Raw genomic sequence first — 20,952 nt, forward strand, 5'->3', positions numbered from 1 at the left:
GAGTCTGCAGTTTGTATCAATCAATAGTACAATTTGACCATCAATAGACTTTGAAAGGCTCTTTCAAAATGGCTGCATTTAACTGTAGCTGATGGGTTAGAAATGAGCCTCTGATGAAGGGGTCTTCTTTTGTTTGAAAGACCAAGCTTTGGCTTACTGGGAATTGGTTTTCTCTTCATTGTTCAAAGGAAGATTTGTCAACTGGCAGTGTATACTAGTAACAGAGAAGAGGAAAAAGTATCTGCCTTCAAGAAATACAGCTTTGTTTCAAGTGTTTTCCATTTTCTTGGGTCTATGTCAGATAGGGGAGTAGACTCTTCCGGGAACCCAAAACAAGTATCTTTATATAGTTATTAATTTCCTAAATTCCCTTCTCAACTATTCTCCCAGGTTCCCTTTTCCTTCATACCCGAGTCCCCCCCTCACCACATACATTTCTATAGGTTGAGAGTTTCAGATATATAAGATAAACTATATCATTTTGTCAATGGATAAATCGTGTCACGCTTTCAAAAACTTGAGTAATGTTAAGGTGAGGATTATAAATACTACAGCTCAAGCCAAGCGGAGTCAAAACCTCTTCTCTCCATCTTTTCTTGTCGCAAGTATAGTCTCTTCAGAGTGCCATTGGTTTGAATGGCTTAAATGTCAGACACCAGACTTCTTTAGCTCCTTCCCACGTAGAAAATGCACAGTGCATTGTCCAGAAGGGCCTCAACCACAGTTCCTAATATTGATGGCTGCTTAGACATCACTACTGCTCTTATTAGGATGTCTGTCAACTCAGCATCATCCTAGTGTCCTCTCTGTTTGGTCAGCTGCTTATGATATTATGTGATTTACCTGGTTACTGTGGCTCCTGTGTGTTTCAGTCTATGGGCTTCTCCTCAGTAAACTCATTTCTCACAAGGATAGAGCTGGTGGCCTGTGTGTTGGAGAAAGACGATTTTCACTTCTTCTTTTCCATTTGATCTTGATTGACTTGTATTTTCCTTTTAAGTCTTGTGTAAGTCTTTTCCCCAATGAAGAACTTTACTGTTCCTGCTGCAACTTTAATGTTCCTATGTGTATGTGTGTATACTGTGAGTGTGTGTGTGTGTGTGTGTGTGTGTGTTACACATGCATTACTGTTCTCACAGCATGAAACTCTAGGCAGCACAGTTACAAACCTTTGTAAAGAAGTGGGCATGTGTGGAATGGAGAGGTTGAAGTCAAGAGAGGAGACATTGTCAAATCATGAGCACAGCATTGTGGTGGAAGCAGAGAGACACTGCTCAATTCGTGGTAACCACTCATGGGTAACCACAGAAAATCAAGGGTCCACCCTAGAGTTATCCAACTCAAGGAAAATGGGCCCAAGTGTTGGTGTACTTGATGTACCAGCATCCCTTTGCTACTTGGTGAGAGCTGCCTTGGAAGAATTTGTTCCCTGAAACATATATTTTGCGACTTGTGTGCTTGTGGGGAAAGATGGTTCTTCTGCTAGGCAACAGAGTTCTCAGGTGGAGAAAGTCTCAGTCAGTGGCACAGTTGGAAGGAGACCTACAGAATATAGGTAGTCCTTATCACAGTCCCAGCGAACAAAACATTCACTCTGAGCTTGGCCACAGGAGAGGAATGGTAGATGTCCTAAGGCCAATCATTCCAATCAGTTAGGGAACACCAGAGTGGGACACAGTTGACAGCGTCAGAGGATGAAAAATGTAGTTGTACATCGTGAGATAAAGAGATGCCACCTATAGATGCCCAAGAATGACTTCACATGTTTTACCAATACTACCTCCTCCAAGGTCATAATCATTAGGGAAATGCTAACCAGTCAAAGCCAAGTGGGATACACTGACCCTCCAATGACAGAAATGCTCGTGAAACAAAAGCCTGAAGAGAACAGCAAGGGCGTGGAGACTGTGGGAAAGTAGAGGCTGCTGTGCCTTGATTGTGAGACTATAAAATGGTGCAACTATAATGGAAGAAAGCATGTCAAAACCTTAAAAAACAGAATTACTGTAAGATTCAGCAATTCTACGTCTGGGATTGAAAGTGGATCTTATGAGCTTCTTGTACATCTTTCTAACAACCTTTCAACAACAAGTCAAAAGATAAGGTGTCCAAGCTTCCACCAGAGACATATACAAGCAATGGAATATTGTTCGGCCTTAAAAAGCAAAGAAATTTGATATATACCACAATGTGGACAGACCTTGAGAACATTATGCTATGTGAAGTAAGCCATTCGTTAAAAAGTAAATATTAAATGATTCTACTAATATAAGATAAACCTAATAATAAAATTCAGAGAGAGAAAGAAGAATGATGGCTATAGGGGCTAAAATAATTGGGATCGGGGTAGAAAAAAATCTGTTGAAAAACTGATTTCTCCACTTCTTATTCGTAAGCCCTAAATTTCCTTATCTCAGCCACAGTACATGCCTGTTATCTTGGCATCTCTGATACAGGCCAACACAGTTGGATTTACTGGTTTTCCATTTGTGCCACCTCCAATGCAGTCTAGGGTCCTGGGCATTCTGAAAAGGATACTTTTATGGCTTGGATTAAAAGTGTCTGGCCCCAGAAGTTTCTGTGTTAAAGACTTGGTGGTCCCCAGCTGATGCTATTATTTTATTGGCTGGGTCAATAAAATTGGATAGATTGGGTTAAGAAGTGTAGGAATCAGTTCACAGCTCGGTGGACTGTCAGCCAGTAGTTCTTGGCTATGTGAGGTCATGCCTTTGAGCAGTATGTTTTTTCTACCTCCTCTGCCTCTTTTTCTTTGTCTGGCTACCATGACGTGAGCGGCAGCACTCTGCCTCCACCTCAGCCTCAGCAGAGGTTCAGCAGCAATAGAGCTAGCCAGCTACTGCCTGATACCTGTGAAACTATGAGCCTAAATAAATGTTTCAATTTCAACTGCTTTTCTTGGGCATCTTTTTACAGTGTTGGAACCTAACACCAAGACGTTACAGATTTTCGTGTTTCACCTTTCTTTTCCAGGAGGAGTTCAGCTTGAAGGTTATTCCCAAGGCGAGGACATAGCAGCCAGCTGACATTATTGAGTACTTGTGATGACCATCTTTCCAAACACTGCCCGTGCTTTCCAGATGCAGTCTACCACAGGATGACTAGCACAGTAGCATCCACTAAGCGCTACCTTGACCAAGTTGAGCAGAATCTTTGTTGGAGTAAAAATGGGCTCATTCTTTTAACCTATGTGAAGCAGTTGGGTACATGCTAGAGAACTGATTTCAGCCCTGGTAGTGTTAAACATGGGGGTTAAGGGTCCTTTGAAGGGACCTTTTGAAAATGTCACCAGCACTGCTTTTGTAGCTGGATGGCCCTATGATTGGGCACAGGCAGGCACTACCATTTCACAAGGTTCTTTGGAGGATTCGCCAGTGACACACTGCTGTAGGGCAAATTTGGGCACCTTGGATTGGCCCTGTTTGAAGAATAGGATTCCTATTGGAGACGCTTTATTTATAGCACCAAGTTTTCCTATTCCTCCAAGATCAAAGCCATTTTTCCCTGTCAAGTTTTGCTCCTGAGAGTCCCTATATTTAGATTTGAAGCTTAAGTATAGAGCTTACTCCTGGCCCTGTTCTGTTCCATGAAGGTACTTAAAAAGGAGTGCCTGAGGCGATAGATAGATAGATAGATAGATAGATAGATAGATAGATAGATAGACAGATAGCTGAGAGAAATCATATTTAAATAGCCTTCTGAGCATCAGTCAGGATTTTATATTTTAGCAACTTGGCATCCCAACTATTCTCCCTTCTTGCATTGAGCTAGCTTCTGTTTTATCACGTGATGGGCACTATATTCCTTCCTTTTCCTTCATGGTCATTCGCAGTATTTTACACTGATGGCCTTTGTAAGTGTCACTCGAATGCTGATCTCCATCACTGGATTACACAGCCTTACGAGGTCAAGGTGTGAGCCTATCCTTGTCACCACAGTCGGCTGGCATTTAGCCTAGTGTCTGGCTGAAGAATTGTCATATGAAATGAATAAGGATAGGGTAGGTCCTGGAATTCAAAAGAAAACAGTATCTTGCAGAGTACCCTGAGCAAGCAGATGTGGGATAGGAGGTTTGTGTGGCATAAAGAGCAGAGCCCAGAAAAGTCATGCTCATGTTAATCCATCATAGCTCTCAGCTGGCTCTCTTGTGTAATTGAGAACTGATGGGCTCAATAAAGTAATTAATTTTCACATACGAGTTACCTGGACAACCTGGCTGTTGAAGAGTGTGGTACTCATTTTTAAACTCTATTTTATTTGGGGTCCCTTAAAGTCTCTCCCTTTCAACCCCCCAACCCTAGGTAGAAGAAAGAAGGTTAGGAGAGAGGTGGAGCACAGAGCCCTTTACTTTTTCTAGCTGTTTAGGATCAACGGGTTTTTAGGGCCTATTCCAATCTCCGTCAACAACAAACAAGCCAGCAATCTCTTCTAAGCCGAGAAGAGACATTGAAACATTTCTCCATCTGTCCAAACTGTCACTCATTACACTGCACATCCTCTCTCCCTGGGCTCTCCCATCTATATCCCTCAGAGTCCTAGACCACTCCCCCTCCGTGCCGCACAAGGCAAGCATCAACTGGCAGAGGCAGTGCCCTGCAGGAAGCAATTATCAGCTGTGGACAAACTAAAGCCCAGACTAAAATCCCACTTGGGGTTAAAACCAAAACATATTTTCATAAAATAACTGAGTTTTTAAAGAAACCTAAACTTCCATTATAGAAAAGACCTCTCGAGGACTCTGAACACAATATTTTCTGTTAAGGAAATGCAGTCTGCTTAGAAAGCGGGACCAGAACTGCCGGTATGTTTTTCATTTACTTAGGCACATGACAGTTCCTCAGTGGGTTCCGGGGGAAGTGTGTTCCCTGGGAAGCTGTCCTCCAGCTTTGCCTGTTTGTATTCTTTTCCTGTCACCCTCTCATCTTTGCCTCTCTGTGCTGCATGTAGCCAGCAGAAAGCCCACCTACCCTGTGATAACTTTGTTCCTTTCTCCTCAACACCCCCCTCCTCCCATGTCTTAGCTTAGGCAAAGCACATTTTATTGGATTCTTCTAATCTTCCCTGACAGATCAATTCTTCTGGGGTCTTAATTATTCATGTGGCTCTCCCTTGAATTTCCTTCAGGCTACCGGCTCTTTTGAGGCAGCAGGCTTGCTTGACTGAGGCAGCTCATTTATTTCCCAGGAGGTGGGCATCTGTGCTCAGGGCCAGGACTCTAAAGAGGGCAGATGGGGGGGATGGTTGAGGAGGTAAGGTGTCCTGCAGGGAGAGAAGTTAGAAGGCCTTGTTTTAAAATCAGGCTCTTCTATTCAGGAGCTGGCAAAGTTATTCAACTTCTTCAGCGATCTCAATTGAAAAAGAATTGTACAAAAAAAAAGTTCATTAATTGTCGGGTTCATCACAAATATTAAGTGGCAGGGTGTTACAAGTGGCCCCTCCTTGGAACCTTTAGTGGTCTTGTAAACAGCAAGCTTCCCTTCCTCTAGCACAATGGTTCTTGACCTGTGGGTCAAGACCCCCACTGGGTCAGATATCCCATATCCTGCACAGCAGATATTTACATAACAATTTCCAACAATAGTAAAATTACAGTTGTGAAGTAGCAACAAAATTTTATGGTTGGGGGTCACTATGACCTGAGGAACTAGACTACGTCACAGCATTAGGAAGGTTGAGAAGCACTGTTGTCCTATGGCCTTCCACACACAGCTTCTCTGTGGCTGGCCGCAAGACTGGATTCATACCACTGAATCAGTACAGTCCTTTGAGGTAAGTTCTTACAGCTAGAATACAATCAGAACAAAGAAAGGTTTCCATGAGAATTAAGAAAGAAGTCAGCCATGGGACGGAATAGGATAAAGACCTTTTAACACAAGAAGCTTGATGTCTTGTATATAGATTACAGAATTAGCCTCTTGGCAATTCTCATGTCTATAAGACTTCTAAAATACCCATCCTCCAAGACTGACCCAGCCAGAGCAATGGATATCTTATGACCAGGAAAATAATTCAATCCTGAGTAATACAGACTTTTGGTTACCCTGCAATCTACTTTTCCCTAGAACTGTGAGTAACTCCACCATAAAGTTAAACCACAAACACCATTGTATTCTGGACCAAAGGTCAGCTCTTTCTTTAGTGCGGAATCTGAAACTCTTCCCTAAATGTTTCCACATTACTGCTCCAGCCTCATCTACATGACCTCCTCCCACACGTGCGCCTCTTAACGGCCGCTCCCTGCCCTCTGATACCCCCCTCACACACAGCCCTTTATTTTGTTGCTTCCTCCCTACCAGCCTAGTATTCAGACGTGCTTTTCCCTATAAAATCTATTAGCACATACCACATAGCTGGCCAACGGTCAGAGTGGAATCCCTGGGCTTGGGTGCCTCATGGACAGATTTATCAGCTGCTGGGTTGAAAAATTCCCTCCTAAATGATGCCATGCGAACATGCACATGTGAAGCCGGGAATGCAGCCCTGTGGTAGAGTATCTTCCTAGCATGTACAAGGCCCTACAGTCAGTTCCTATTATTGCTGGGAGACAAAATTGCATGGAAGAGCGGGCAATGGCGGGCTTACAATCCCTCATGGCTACGTGGCTGGTGCCCTCACACAGAGCACTGGGTGCCCGTAAAGCCCAAAGTTCAACCCATTCGGGTACTGAGAGTGAATTCCAAGTTTCTTTGTGTCTTTCTTTCTGTGGGGGAATAGTCACCCCTACTAAGCCTTCTCTCAAACCGAGAAGATGCGAACCAAGCCACAGACACCCAAGGCTTGTCCTTGTTCGTGCGCTGATGTCTGGCACGTCTCTCGTTCATTCAGTCATCCGGACGTGGGGGTTGTGGCATAACACACTCGTTAGCAAGCTCTTTCTGGAAAGGATTACATAATAATACTTATTATGTAAAATAAGTATTACATAAAATAAAAACAGCCCATACAGGGTATGGGCTGTTTTTGTAACTGCTCAAGTGTGAAAACAACCTTAGATAAACGGGTGAGCAAAGGAACTTTTTTTTATAACAATAGGCATTGGACTGCGTTTGGCTTCAGGACATCTCGAATCTCCATGACTCTCATTTTACAGACGGTAAGTTGCAGACATCAGCTGCTCGCTTGTTACAGAAGGGACGTTAGATCGCAACTTTTCAGGCGTGAAGAGATGGCTCAGCGGTTATGAGCCCTGCCTGCTCTTCTAGGGGACTCAGGGTCAATTCACAGCAACCATATGGTGGCACACAACTGTAACTCCATTCCTCGGGATCTACTGCCCTCTTCTGGCCTCTACAGGCATCGCATACGTGTAATACACAGACGGACAAGCTGGCCGCACACCCATCCACATAAAATAAATAATAAGACTGCTAATATATTTAAGCTTCTCAATTCACAAGAGCCCCCACAAAATACAGCACTTCGTGTTCACCCCAGGCTTTATTATTTCTTCTTTCCTCTGGTCCCAGGAGCATACCCTAATCCAGTCCCCTGGCACTCACTCAATCATAAATAGACTGGTGCATCTCACCTCTACTTCCAGATGAGAAGTCTTTCCCTTATGTGTTTCTTAAACAGTACCGCCACGATATTACAAAAAGTATTTCACATAGAGTAGGAACTTATTAGCCTATGCAGCTATTTAGAGATAGATGGGCTCCAGTGTGGGTACTACAGGATACTTGGAACAGGTACTTCCTAGTGGGTGTGGGAGAAACAGAAGGCACCGAAAGACAGCCTTTGTCCACTTCCCAGCCTAACTCTCCTGGGCTAACTCTAGGAATGTGTCAACCGTAACTCCTGACTAGATATATCTTTTATCCTTATGACAATGGTCATCCTGTTCTGACCTCACTACTGGACCAGATACCTTCTGCAGCTTTTTTCCTGGCCCAGACAGAAACAGGGGTAGCATTAAAATGCCAGAGATAAGGAGATTGCAGAGTATAGAAGATGCTTGTTCCCTTTTTCATTTTAATAGTCACATGTCATAGAATTACTGTAGCCATCCCTTTTGATCCAAATATTATTTCCTAATTTGGAAGGCTGAGGTGTGTGTGAGTGTGTGTGTGTGTGTGTGTGTATCATTTATATAATGTTGACCTTTTTAAGAGAAAAAACATAAAGCCACCCAAAAGATCCCATGGAGAGCTGGTGTTTTCTGTTTCCATCTGAGATGTAGTTGGTGGGATATTGGGAATAGGGTTTCACCACACGCTGTAGCCGCATTCTGTGGTTTCTGGATGGCTGCAGCGTTGTGCTCAGAAGTGCTGTGTGCTGTGTGCTGTGTGCTGTGTGCTGTGTGCAGGCTCAGCGAACCCAGGGACTGGTAAGCAATGTCTTTCCTTTTGCAAAAGGAAGCAGTGCGAGTCGCAGGCTACGTCCTTCCAGTTATTGACTGAGAAAGAGGAAAGGGTAGTGGGAGAGAGTGGGAATGGTAAGCGAGTTTCATTAGTTTTATCTCCCTTTACTGCCCCTCCTCAGCACAGTAGCGAAGACAAGGATGTAAGGATGAAGGAACTGATGGTGAAGATGGCCAGCAGTGGACGGGGGCCGGTGTCCATATTTAAGATGTGAATGAGGAGGTAGACAAACTCGGGAATGAGTCAGTGCTGAGTATACACACCCAACGGCTTTTACTTCAGCAGTTTTAAAGCATCTGAAGGATCACTGCCTTTCACTGCTATGCCTGAGATCTTTTTTTAACTTTTATTAATTACACTTTATTCATTTTGTACCCCCCAATTAGCCCATCCCTCTTCCCCTCCCGATCCCACCCTCCCTCCCCTTTCTGCATGCATGCCCCTCTCCCAGTCCACTGACAGGGGAGGTCCTCCTCTCCTTTCTGATCTTAGTCTATCAGTTCTCATCAGAAGTAGCTGCATTGTCATTCTCTGTGGCCTGGTAAGGCTGCTCCCCCCTCAAGGGGAGATGATCAAAGAGCAGGCCAATCAGATTATGTCAGAGACAGTCCCTCTTCCCATTATTATGTAACTCACTTGGAAACTGAACTGCCATGGGCTACATCTGTGCAGAAGTTCTAGGATATCTCTATGAATAGTCCTTGGTTGGAGTATGAGTCTCTGGGAAGTTCCCTGTGTTCAAATTTTCTTGTTCTGTTGCTCTCCTTGTGGAGTTCCTGTCCTCTCCAGCTCGTGTTAGTATGGCCACACCACACAGAATGTACCTGACCTCTCTGACTTTTATCTGTACTGTAAGTAGATAGAGTCAGCTGATACTTTGGGGTCCTCTGGAAGCAGGTAACAAAGGCATGTTGCTATCACATAGTAGCAATATAAATAATAGTTTCTTCTAGTTCTGGTGATGGAGAAGGTCCAGAATGATGGGACTTTTACATCTACATCTCTTGCTGCATCCCATAGTAAGACAGAGCAAGAATGCCAGCTCTAGTATCTCTCCTGTTCTGATGAGGCCATTAATGTGATGGTGGCAAAAGGGAGGGGAACATCCTTACGACCTTGTCTAACCTGAATTGTTTCCCAAGGACCCTCCCTCCTAATACCATCAAGATGGGGACTTGAGGATTATGTTCATAGTCAACTTGGAGGAGGGCACATTCAAAGCGAAAAGGCTGGAGTGCGGCACAGTGGCAGTGTGCTTAACATGAGAGCCAGGGTTCTGTCTCTGTGGGTAGGTAGAAGAGAGGGCAACAGACACGGGTTGATGGATCAAACTGTAGCTAAAAGTCTAGTGCTTAGAAGACATCCAGCAAGGGCAGAGAGATGGCTCAGGAGGTTAAGTAGCTGCCGCATAAATGTGGGGACCTAAGATCAGATCTCCAGCACTCACATGAAAAGCCAGGTGTGACATTGCATCCTGTCGATCCCAGCACTGGGGGCACAGACAGGAAGATCCCAGGGGCCTGTTGGCCAGGCAATCTATAGTCAAAGGAGATACCCTGTCTGTGTAAACAACCTGGGGTGGGCTAGGAAGACAACCCAGTCATCCACTGGCCTCTCCATGGCTGTGCAGAGGCACAGGCACCCGCACACACACCTGCACACACACGAACAGGTACGCTGGGGTCTTCCAGAGACAAGGACAGGATGGCCTTGGTGAGCCAAGGATAGATGGCAAGGGTGAGCGAGAATGGCAGAGAGCACATCCTGTGGCCAGGGGACTCTACATTTTATATCTTGGAGCAGGAGGCCTGACATTCTCCTTTCTGTGGAGTGCTAGCCTATATTTGTGCCCTAACATACATGTTCCTGCCTGTGAGGATTATATTGCCTTGGCCAAAGGTGGTCACAGGAAATACACTTATCCAACAGCGTGTTTATGATCATACCTATCTGCAGGCTCCCCTGGCTCTATTTTTCTTTCCGGAGGAAGTTGGAGATGAGTTATGACTGGAGTAAATTCCCTGCCAGGCCAGCCAACTCTTTTTGCATTTTTTTTTCTTACAGCCAAGAAGGTACTTTTGGCTAAGCAATTATAAAGATAAAAACAGTAATAGGGAGAAAATAAAAAGCAAAAAATGTTCTAATGTTCTTAGGTGAGGAGAGCTCAAAGTTGTCACTACCTTTCCCAGAAGATCATTTGGTTGGCTTGTTTGCTCTGAGTCAGTTTTAAACTGCTGCATCCCAGGCTATTTTCAAGAAAAGTAAGCTTTTTTTTTTTTTTTTTTTTGGAAGCTTACCATCATATTCAATGTTGATGTGTCTTAGTACATAGACAATTTCTTATTGAGTATTAAGTCTCTCTCTCTCACACACACACATACACACACACATTCTGGAGTGCATGATTTTTCAGCTAGGCTGGAAGTCAGCATTCCAGCAACCTTCCTCTCTATACTCCTTCAAGCTCTAATAATGGGATGACAGGCACACACAGGCATGGCTGACGCAGTATGAGACTGCAGACGATCTGAACTCAGGTTCTCAGGATTGCCCAGAAAGCACTTTTACCCACTGACCCGGTTCTCCCTCCTTTTTATTCTGTGTAATGGAAATGTGGAGGCAGCTGCGTGATTAAACATTTGCCCAGGACATGCAAGGACTTGTATTTTAGTCTGTACATCACTCCCCAAACAGTGAATGAAGCCAGAATGTCCATCTTGCTATCTACTTCTCTCATGTGCTTTCTTTCCAGAAGGGTATTTGCCACTCACAGTCCCTGCCATAGCCAGATTGTGTAGACTGTGTCTGTTCCCATCTCTTGGTACCTGATGTCACAGGATAATGGTTTGCTCAGGACACAAACAGTACCTGAAGCTCCCGCGTCAGGAGGTGAGCTGAGTGAGGTGAATTCTTAGTTCACTGGGAACGGGAACACTGAGATGAAGGTGGCAGATGCTGAAATGAAGAGTTCAGGAATTACAAGGATCTGAATCACCACAGCAGGTCTTTTCTTTAAACCAAAAGAACATTAACAACAACAACAAAACAACCCTAGATGTTTCTCTTGATTTGCAGTTTCTTAATCACTTTTTGTTAAATTGGAGTAAATAAGATTTTTAGTGTAAGGTGAATATTTTAAGTTTTAGAAAAAAAAAAATCCTCCCCATAAACCTGGCTACCACAGTGACACGACGGTAGAATCATGGGAAACTTTCTTACCTTCCTACCATGCCATGGAATGATTACAAAATTCCAGCACCATGTTGGTGTTGGACTCCCCTCAATCCTTTCCCTCCTGTGAACCCATTCGAGGGCCTGCATTTGCACAGACTGGTTCTCCTTGGCGTTGGTATTTTAGGAAGGGAGGGGATGTCATTACTAAAAATATCTATAACAGACCTCAGTTTCCTCATTTGTTACAAAGCCAGGGTCCTCAAGGATATTGCCAGCCTACACTGCAGATCAACAGGAAAGCCACTGAGTGACGCAGAGTACCGCCACTACACAATTGGGAGACCTAATCACAGCCCCACTCGGCGCACCTGAGCCCACTGTAGCCTTCTCACGGCCTGCTTGGGAAGCAGATGAAAGCTGGCATTTAATAGAGCTTGTGGTTTTGAGGAGAGCTCAGCGGCAAATCTTACTGAGTGGATTTAGGCTGCGGTGACCTTTCTCTGCCATTCTAAACAGTGTCAGCAGGTTAACGAGATGCGAGAATGCACTGCTGTTGTGGAGGGAAGCTTTATGTCTTTACTAGGCTTTTGGTGGATGTTGTTGTTAAGAATAGTACAGGCCTCCACTTGTTCACTCCTTTGGGTCTAGCTGAATTGGGGTCCACTTCTGTTATGATCATGCTGCCAATATGAAGGGTCAGTGAACTATGGGTTGTGCAATATTGCGCAGAAATATTGCACTCAGCGTAAATGCACAGGCCCGGCCTTATTATTTCATCTGCCTCCAGCCATGTGGACATGGAGGACAGTTAGTGTTTGTGAGCTGGTCTATTTTATTAGTGCACATGAGGCCATGTGGACCTCCAGCCTGCAGAGCTCTGCCTTCCACCATCGTTAATGGCTTAAAGCAAAGACATGGCTATTTCTTTTATTAAAAGTACAAAATACACACCTGCCACAAAAGAACATATCAAATAAATCAGAGGTGCAGCGGAAGGGAAAATATAGCAAGCACCCGTGTACCTTCCAGCTTCCAGGAACCAATGTCAGTAGCTCTCAATGGTTATCCCTGCCTCATGCCACCACCTTTGTCCTGCCTGAAGCTAAAATAGCTTCCTAAGAATGTGACGTTGGCCTGCGTTTGTGTTAATTGCGCCTTTATTTTTCTCTCTTATATTGTATAAATTTTACTATAAGAATACATCACACAGGGAAATGAACCAGACTTAAATTCTATACGTCTCAATGAACTCTTATACAGTTAGACTAACCATTCTGAAGCTATGGAGCTTAGTACTGGAATTTATGCTTTCCTTATCAAATATATTTTCATATATTTGTCTACCGCCAAAAATAAAAATGTAATGACAGGCTTCGAACTAGAAAAACAGTTAGCTTTGTATTCTCTCATAACCGATACCCATTCTGTGCATTCAGTCCTGGCTCGTGCCCAATAGCCTTTCTGGTTCTCTTTCCTATTATACTGAAACACTCTTTTGGGGAGTTGGTCTGTATGTGTAGCCATCCCTAAATAATGTGTTTGATATTGTCTAGTTGAGGAATTGTGTGTGTGTGTGTGTGTGTGTGTGTGTGTGTGTGTGTGATATGCGTGCATTTCATGTAAGGACAGTGAACAACCCTGGTGTCATTTCTCAGGCACTGTCTGCCTTGTTTTTAATTTCTTTGAGACAGGTCCTCTCACTGATCTGGGACTTGTCAAGTAGGCTAGATTGGCTGGGCGGTGAGCTCCTGGGGTTCATCATCCCTGCCTCACTAGCCTGAGAGAGCTAGCATGCACCACCAGACTCTTTCCAGGGTGGGCTTTGGGAATCGAACTCAGGTCCTCAGACCTGAAGGGCAAGCACTTTACTGACTGAAAATTTTTCTTTCTTCTTCATCTTAATGTTAACTTTGAGCTTCCTTCATACTGACATAGCAATGTTCAGTTATGAATGTGCCACACTTCATTCATTCACTGTACTGCAGATGGACATCTAGATTGTTCCCGGAATTTTGCTAGTAGGGCCTTATTATTTGAGCATTCTTAAATGTGTTTCCTGGCAGCTAAAAGCATGCATTTCTGTACGGTTCACAACAAAGAGTAAGCCTGCCAGATTTTAGCCACTGAGGCATGCTGCTATATTGACAGACATTCTAGGTTAACCAGCAGTTGGCAGGCGGTACTTCTTTTTGTTTGTATTTTAGTTTCTTATGTCTGTATGCAGGCTTTGAATTGCCATCTGATAGTGTGAAAGGATTATCTAATTTCTAAGGGTGAGATGATTTTCATCATTTACCTAATTATCATGAGACATTTTTACATAATCCAGTTCTTGTTTTTGCATATTTTCCTACCTGGTCTTTTTCTTATTAATTTTGTTTCTTTGTTACATACATGATTCTTATACTCTGTTAAGTTATAAATATAACACTTAGTATCATGCATTTTCACTCTTTTGAACACAGTATCTTGATCCAGCTAAAGTCAAACTTAGAAGTCTTTTCTTCCGGGATTATACTGCCATGGTTGTTTAATGTATTCAGCATAATGATAAACTTCTATTTCCTCTAAAAGTTTCCTCACTTTCCCTGATGAATTTAACGAAATTCACCTGACTTATTTTTGGGTAGCAGCTGAGAAAGGGAAGCAACTTAATTTCTTTCATGTGGGATCACATGATTGGATTGTCTGTCTCTTCCCAATCCCTCTGTGTCTGTGATCAAAGCTCTATATATCATGCAAGTATTTAGGAGAACTCTGTTCTGTTAGCCCAAGTCTTACAGCCATACCAATCAATACAGCATAAATCGGTAAAGTGTGGTATCTGCAGGAAACCTCTCCTTCTCTATTGGTCTCAGGAACATCTTAATTGTATACCTTTTTGTTTCCAAATCCTATTTAGGAATCTGAAATTTAAACATACATCAGGTTTGAGGAAATGACATTTTTCACCGTTGGATTCTTATCTATGGACTATTTAGCTATTCATTAGCTCACTGAAGGCTTTCATTTACATTGTCTTAGTTCTTCATTAAGCCCCTATGCATTTTCATTTGTTCCTGAGAAGTATGTGTTCAGCAGTGTTGTCCACTTGAGGGACGGTAAGAGTAAGTTTGATATACACCCCTTAAAACAGATTGAAAACCTAAGTTATTTAAATTCATCTCTTTAATTGTCTATTAAGAGTTCATGAATTCTTTTGACTTCTGTATCGATGGTTAGTGATCACTACTTTTTGTCAATTGGTCATTTTTTAAGTTTTAATTTTCACACACACACACACACACACACCTATATTATAGTTCAGGTCACTCTCACATTTCCCAGGAAAGATAAAGGCAATAAAAGGGCTAGCGAGAGAGGAACCCGTCTCTTGTCTCAGCCCTATATCTTTCCATCCCTGTCTTCAGCGTGGAAAATCATTTCATTTAGAGAATCGGTTCCTCCTGAAAATTGATTCAGAAATGGAGGATACACACTTCAGTTCTCCACAGGAGTCTAGGGAGCACTTAGTGTAGGTGACACTTTGAGTTTCTTGGGTAGGAGCTACTTTGTCATTTTTGACATTACAAAATTATTGTCTTAATACCTGGTGTTTCTCAACCCTAAAATTTACCATTCTAGCTGTTTCGTAGGCCTTTGCTGAAATAAGTCCAGGAACTGGCAGAAGCCAGTCTTAAGAAGGTCAAGGATGCTGCTTCAGTATGCTGAGTTGTCAGTAGCAACACAGGGACACAGGGTAAGTCAGGAGAGGGACCAATTATTGTCTATTTTAAAAAAAATGCTTCTCTCATATGCTACATTCTGACCACTCTTTCCCCTCCATTCTCTCCTCTCAGTACCTCCCCCCCTCTTCTCTCCCTCAGATCCACTCTTTCTCTGATTCAGAAAGGGGCAGGCCTCCCAGGGATATCAACCAAACATGGCATGTCAAGTTGCAATAAGACTAGGCACCTCATATCAAAGCTGGATGAGGCAAATTATTAGGAGGAAAAGGGTTCCAAGATCAGACAAAAGAGTCGGAGACAGCCTCCACTCCCACTGTTAGGTGACTCACAAAAAACCCAAGCTAAACAACCATTATATATATGGAGAGGACCTAGGTTAGACAGACGCAGGTTCTCTGGTTGTCACTTCAGTCTGTGTGAGTCCCTGTGAGTCTAGTTAATTGATTCTCATGGTGAAGGACAAGTACGCTGACAGGAAAAATGGATATTACAAGAGTTGGTGATGTCTACCAGTGTTTCCGGGATTAAGCGGGTGCCAGGCAGTATCACTGCTTGAATCCTAAAGGGCTTTGGTTCTTTATCATCTCTCTCTCTCTCTCTCTCTCTCTCTCTCTCTCTCTCTCTCACACACACACACACACACACAAACACACACACAAGTCTCCAGAGAAAATATGCTGAAGACATTGTAAACTAATAACCTACTCAGACATGTAGTTGGTGGCTTATAAGTGCCAAACCCAGGTTAAGGTCCAGGGTATAAACAGGAAGGAAACAGAGCCTTTTCTTATAGTAGGTCTACATCAATGACCCTTCATAACATGAATGAGTCATAGGGAGGTATATATGGGTGAAGAACTTTTACTCTTTGGGAACGCTGTTAAGGATCTACCTAACAGTGCAGAATCTTAAAGCATCTTAAGATGCTTTCTAAGAAGCGTGCTCTTTACAATGTCCCACAAGCCACCAACTACATGTCTGAGTGGTTAAGGCCTCCAGGTCTTTGGATAGCCCATCGGTGTGAATACTTGATGCCTACCCTTCCATAGACCTTCCTCATGGAGAAGCTTTCTGGTGTGGCCCAGCTCTCCCTCCACCAGTTCTTATGGTTTCATCTCTGTCTCCAAACCAAATACAAAATTCTACAGGTTATAAAATGGCTATAATAAATGCCCCCCCCCAACACACATATGCCATCTAGGACAGGATGGAATGTGGCCAGGGTTATCTCCAGGACAAAACTGAGACTGCAGTTGTTACCAAAGTATGCATCTGCCACCACAACACAAACAAAAAAAATGGCTGTGCTATCTCTAATCCATACAGGCATAAAAATAATAAATATTTACACACTTCCCTCTCATTCACAGAACGTCAGGGTCCAGGGGCATCATCCCATGGGGACAGACTGGGCATGGAGGTGTGTGTTTGGGAAGGGCAGTTAAGGCTTGCGGTCGGCCCCTCACCTGGGCTGAGCCAGAGGTGAAAGGAAAACAAAATTTTTAGTTCAAAGTTTAAAGACAGAAACTTCTTGAAGGTTTCAGAGCTCCTTCTCTAGGCAGGTCAGGTGGCAGGCCACTCTGAGTCCCACCTGCAATACGGCCACCAGGAAGGAGGGGGGGAGAACTATAGATCGTATCAGTGCTACAGAAGTCACTTAAAGCGCTAGCTCATGCACACATGTGGAAACAATTAAGGTATTTGATTGAGTGGAAGTATTGCTTGACACAGATGCCAGTGTTTGTGCAGAATAGAATACAAAGGTCACATTAGGCTCAACAGTGAAGGATGGTGTAGGCCCTCTGGATTGGCCAGAGACATGGGAGAATCATGCCTCTTAGTTATAAGGGTGGGGAGGGGGCGGCCCCAGCTCCTATAGAGCATGAGCAAGCCTCCTGGCTCACCTGCAGGTTGAGAGACAAACGCAGGTAGCCTGAGTAGTGGCTGTGTTCTGCAAGGCAGGTGAGTTTTGCAAGGTAGGGGAAGGCGGCTGTGTTCTGTGGTACTACTGTGGCCGCACACCTGGGCCCCTCAAGGCATCGTGCTGAGCCTGACTGGGTCTCTGTGGCCCGAGCCATTTACCACTGTGGGAAGATGGTCTAGATTTAATTTAAAAAAAAAAAAAAAAAAAAAAAGCAAACTGCTCTCTCTTGAAAAAACAAAATCCTGGGTCTTTAAGGTCACTTCGGCTGCTTTTTAACGTGGCTTTCCTAGAATGGTCCACAGGTGCCTCGATGGTGTACTTGGGGAAGGACGTGAGTGAGTGGTGCCGCTTGCCTGGGTCATGGTCGTGTGGCTCCATTAGTGCCTGCACCACCTCCTCCGCAGAGCTCATCTGGGTCAGTGTCATCTCACAGTCTTTGTGCAAGAACCAGAAGCCTTTGACCATGCCGCAGGTGCTGGAGGAGAGGCTCTTGAGGTCCCCCTCAGACACCAAGGATGTTGAAGAGGTGCAGGGTAGCTGAGGGTGGGGAGATGGTTCAGAAGTTCCTGAAGCCCAGCTTTGTGAAGCAGCACAGCAGTAGCAGCCACAGTCTCAGGTTGGGCCCTTGTCCTTCTGACCCTCACAAGGCAGCTGCACATTCTGGTCCTTTGACAACATGATGACTTCCCATGCAGCTTGTGCTTATTCAGGTGGCTCATGGCCAGTGGGGCCTGGCAGGCCTCTGCCATCTGCCCCAGTGTGTCATCCTTGTTGAACAAGATCTTCACCTATTTCTTTGTCACACAAATGTAGAAGAGAATAGAGGCATTAGGGTGTGGTTCTTTCAGGGCGCAGGTTGCTGAGCAGCAAGATGGGACTCCCAACACCCACGAGGCCTAGGGTGGCAATGCGAACTTCCGTGGCTTCAGCTGCTGCACACAGTATAGCTAAGAGGAGCCAGCTCTCCGTGAATGTTAGAACAGAAAGGCTGAGGCCACGGGTAGGTCCACCAGCCCTGGCTGTCTCCAGAGGGCAGGCTGGGGTGAGTGGAGTATGTGCTCTTGTCATTGTACTTGACATTGAAGCTGGTGAGCTTGGAGAAGTCGGCAAGCAGTGTGCAGCAGGCCGTGTCCTGCTCATCCAGGGTCAGCTCGGTGTGCTGAGCGCTCTCAGATCAGCATGCTGCAGCGGCATCTGGAGCCCATTGTTCTTTGTGAACATGATCATCTTGAGGACGGTGCCAAAACTAGGGAAACTCTGGTGGAGCACACCCAGGCGCACTGGGTAGAGCAGCTCTCCGAGATCTGGCACCTTCTGACCCTCGTGGGCACACACACAGGTGGCAGACACTTACATAGAAAGGTATACATAAATAAAAATAAATCTTAAAGAAATATGATTGTATACCCAAGGAAGAGTTTGTGTTCCCCAAATATGAGACCTGAGCAACATGGTATAAGGACCAGAAAGCATCTAAACAGACACTATAGGGTTGACTGACTGAGCACCAGGACGGTCTTAGTCAGGGTTTCTATTGCTGTGATGAAATGCCATGACCAAAAGGCAAGCTGGGAGGAAAGGGTTATTCAGCTTACACATTGCTGAATATTGCTTCCATATTGCTGTTCATCACCAAAAGGAGTCAGGACAGGAACTCAAGCCATCTCAACCTAGAGGATCTAGATAGAGGATCTAGATAGACACTACAGGGTTGTCTATCTAGATAGAGCATCTAGATAGACACTACAGGGTTGAGTTAAGATAAAAAATTACTCTCTCTCTATCTAGATGCTTTTTGGTCCTTATATCATGTTGCTCAGGTCTCATATTTGGGGAACACAAACTCTTCCTTGGGTATACAATCATATTTTTTTAAGATTTATTTTTATTTATGTATATCTAAGTGACTGCCACCTGTGTGTGTTCCCACAGGGGTCAGAAGAAGGTGCCAGATCTCAGGGAGCTGGAGTTGCAGGCTGTTGATAGTGGACATTGAACTCTGGTCCTCCGGACAAACTGCTGCAAGCCATCTCAACCTTAATGCTGAGCCATCTCTCCAGCCCCTCCTACTGTTTTTCACTAGATCTGGCCTATTCATGCCTGTTCAGACCCAAACATCACCACCATTGAGGTAAATTTGCAATCTAATCTGTTGACTTCCAACTGACTGGCTCTGATTTTGAACACCAAACTAGGTAGCTTCAAAAGTAGAGCTTTTTGGAGGAGTGGGAAGAACAAGGGAGTTAACATGTGCTAAGTAAATTCAGTGTCAGGCCCTGGAAATACACCTAGAACTCTGTATGGATCCCACCCCAGCCTGGAGATGTGCTACACCCACTTTCCAGATAGTCAGCTGAGTTGGCTTACGCGCTAATGCTTTCATAGACAGTGAAACATGGAGAAAGTGGGATTCTTGAGTGTGACAGAGGCTTTCTAGCCTCCAGTGAGCTTAACTCACAAGTTAAGGGTGCCAATTCACGACCACATAAGACTTCCACTGAGTCAATGGCCCCAGGATCTTTTCCTTCTAATTGGAATAGGTTTCATGAGCACAGGGGAGGTGAGAGTTTAGAAAGGAGTTTATTATGGGTGTGTAGACAGGGCCTCAAAATAAAGAAAGCAGAGGTCCTGTGTGAAAAGAGTGGTAGGACTGTTGAGTTGCTGGCTTAGTGGTTTTTTTTAATAGGACTTTGGACAAAAGTGGTTGAGGCACTCAGGGGAGCTGTCAGTCCAGTTGAACCTATAGGCATTCGTGTGCCTCTTTTTCAAAGGGTTCTTGGAGTTTTGGCCACATCTTTACATAGAGCCATCAAGCAGATGTGCAAAAGGAGAAGAAAGATAACAAGAAGCCAGAAGATGAGCTAGAGTGCCCTAGTACTTATGGAATTTCTGGCCTCTGGCTTGGACAGAACCAAACCCTTTCTGGCCAAGGACAAGAAAAGAGGACTCTGTTCCTAAGACACCTAACCAGTTTTTGTCTCCTGGTATCACTACTAGAATGTTGTAGAAATGGGTGACCGTTCAGTGTCAGCCTCACTTCAGCCACTATCTCAGCGTTGTTAGCCACATGTTTAGCTTCAAATACTTCGTTTGCTAACAACTCAGAACCAGCACATTGAAAACATTCTTCCATTAAGGAAACAGCTAGTTGTGTACCTTATATACATCAGGCTCTAGTGCTCGGTAAAGGTATTAATTTCCTAGAATATGGTTGCCACTCTTGACTACCACCTAGTGTTGTGCTTCCGTATTACAAAGAAGAGGATTCGCCCCCTTCTCCTCCGGGTATAAGAAAAGGAATTCCCAGAGAAAAATCGCCAAGTAGAGGAGTGTTGTAGGATGAATAGGAGTTCTCTAGGAAGGGTAAATGACAATTGGCGATCTCTTCCTGTAGCATAAACATAAAACATGACTTCTTCATGAATACATTTAGTACCCCGCTGAGTGTGGTGGCTCTCTTTGTAGCCCCCGTATCTGGGAGGCTGAGGTAGAAAGATTGCCATGGTTCAATGTCATCTTAGGCTACATAGTGAGTTTCAGATCAGTCTGGGTTATAACATGAGACCCTGCCTCAGAACAACAAAACATGACCACCAGTCGTCATAAATGTTATTGTTGAATGCAATCCTCATTCCTTTACCCAGTAACAAGGTTTGGTCATTAATCTTTCTCATTGGTAGTACTAATGTACAAATTCAAGTTACCACCATCTTTACTTGAAGTGCTGTTTGGCTTTAAGTTGACCTAA

General features: G+C 44.1%; 1 pseudogene; it reads right to left on the bottom strand.

The window, feature by feature from the left end:
• Positions 1–16,515: 16,515 nt before the first annotated feature.
• Positions 16,516–20,707, bottom strand: LOC129666580 (polypyrimidine tract-binding protein 1-like; annotated as a pseudogene).
• Positions 20,708–20,952: the final 245 nt, after the last annotated feature.

This window comes from Psammomys obesus, unplaced genomic scaffold (assembly GCF_907164565.1).
Source record: "Psammomys obesus unplaced genomic scaffold, mPsaObe1.curated_primary_1811, whole genome shotgun sequence".
Classification (NCBI taxonomy): Eukaryota; Metazoa; Chordata; class Mammalia; order Rodentia; family Muridae; genus Psammomys; species Psammomys obesus.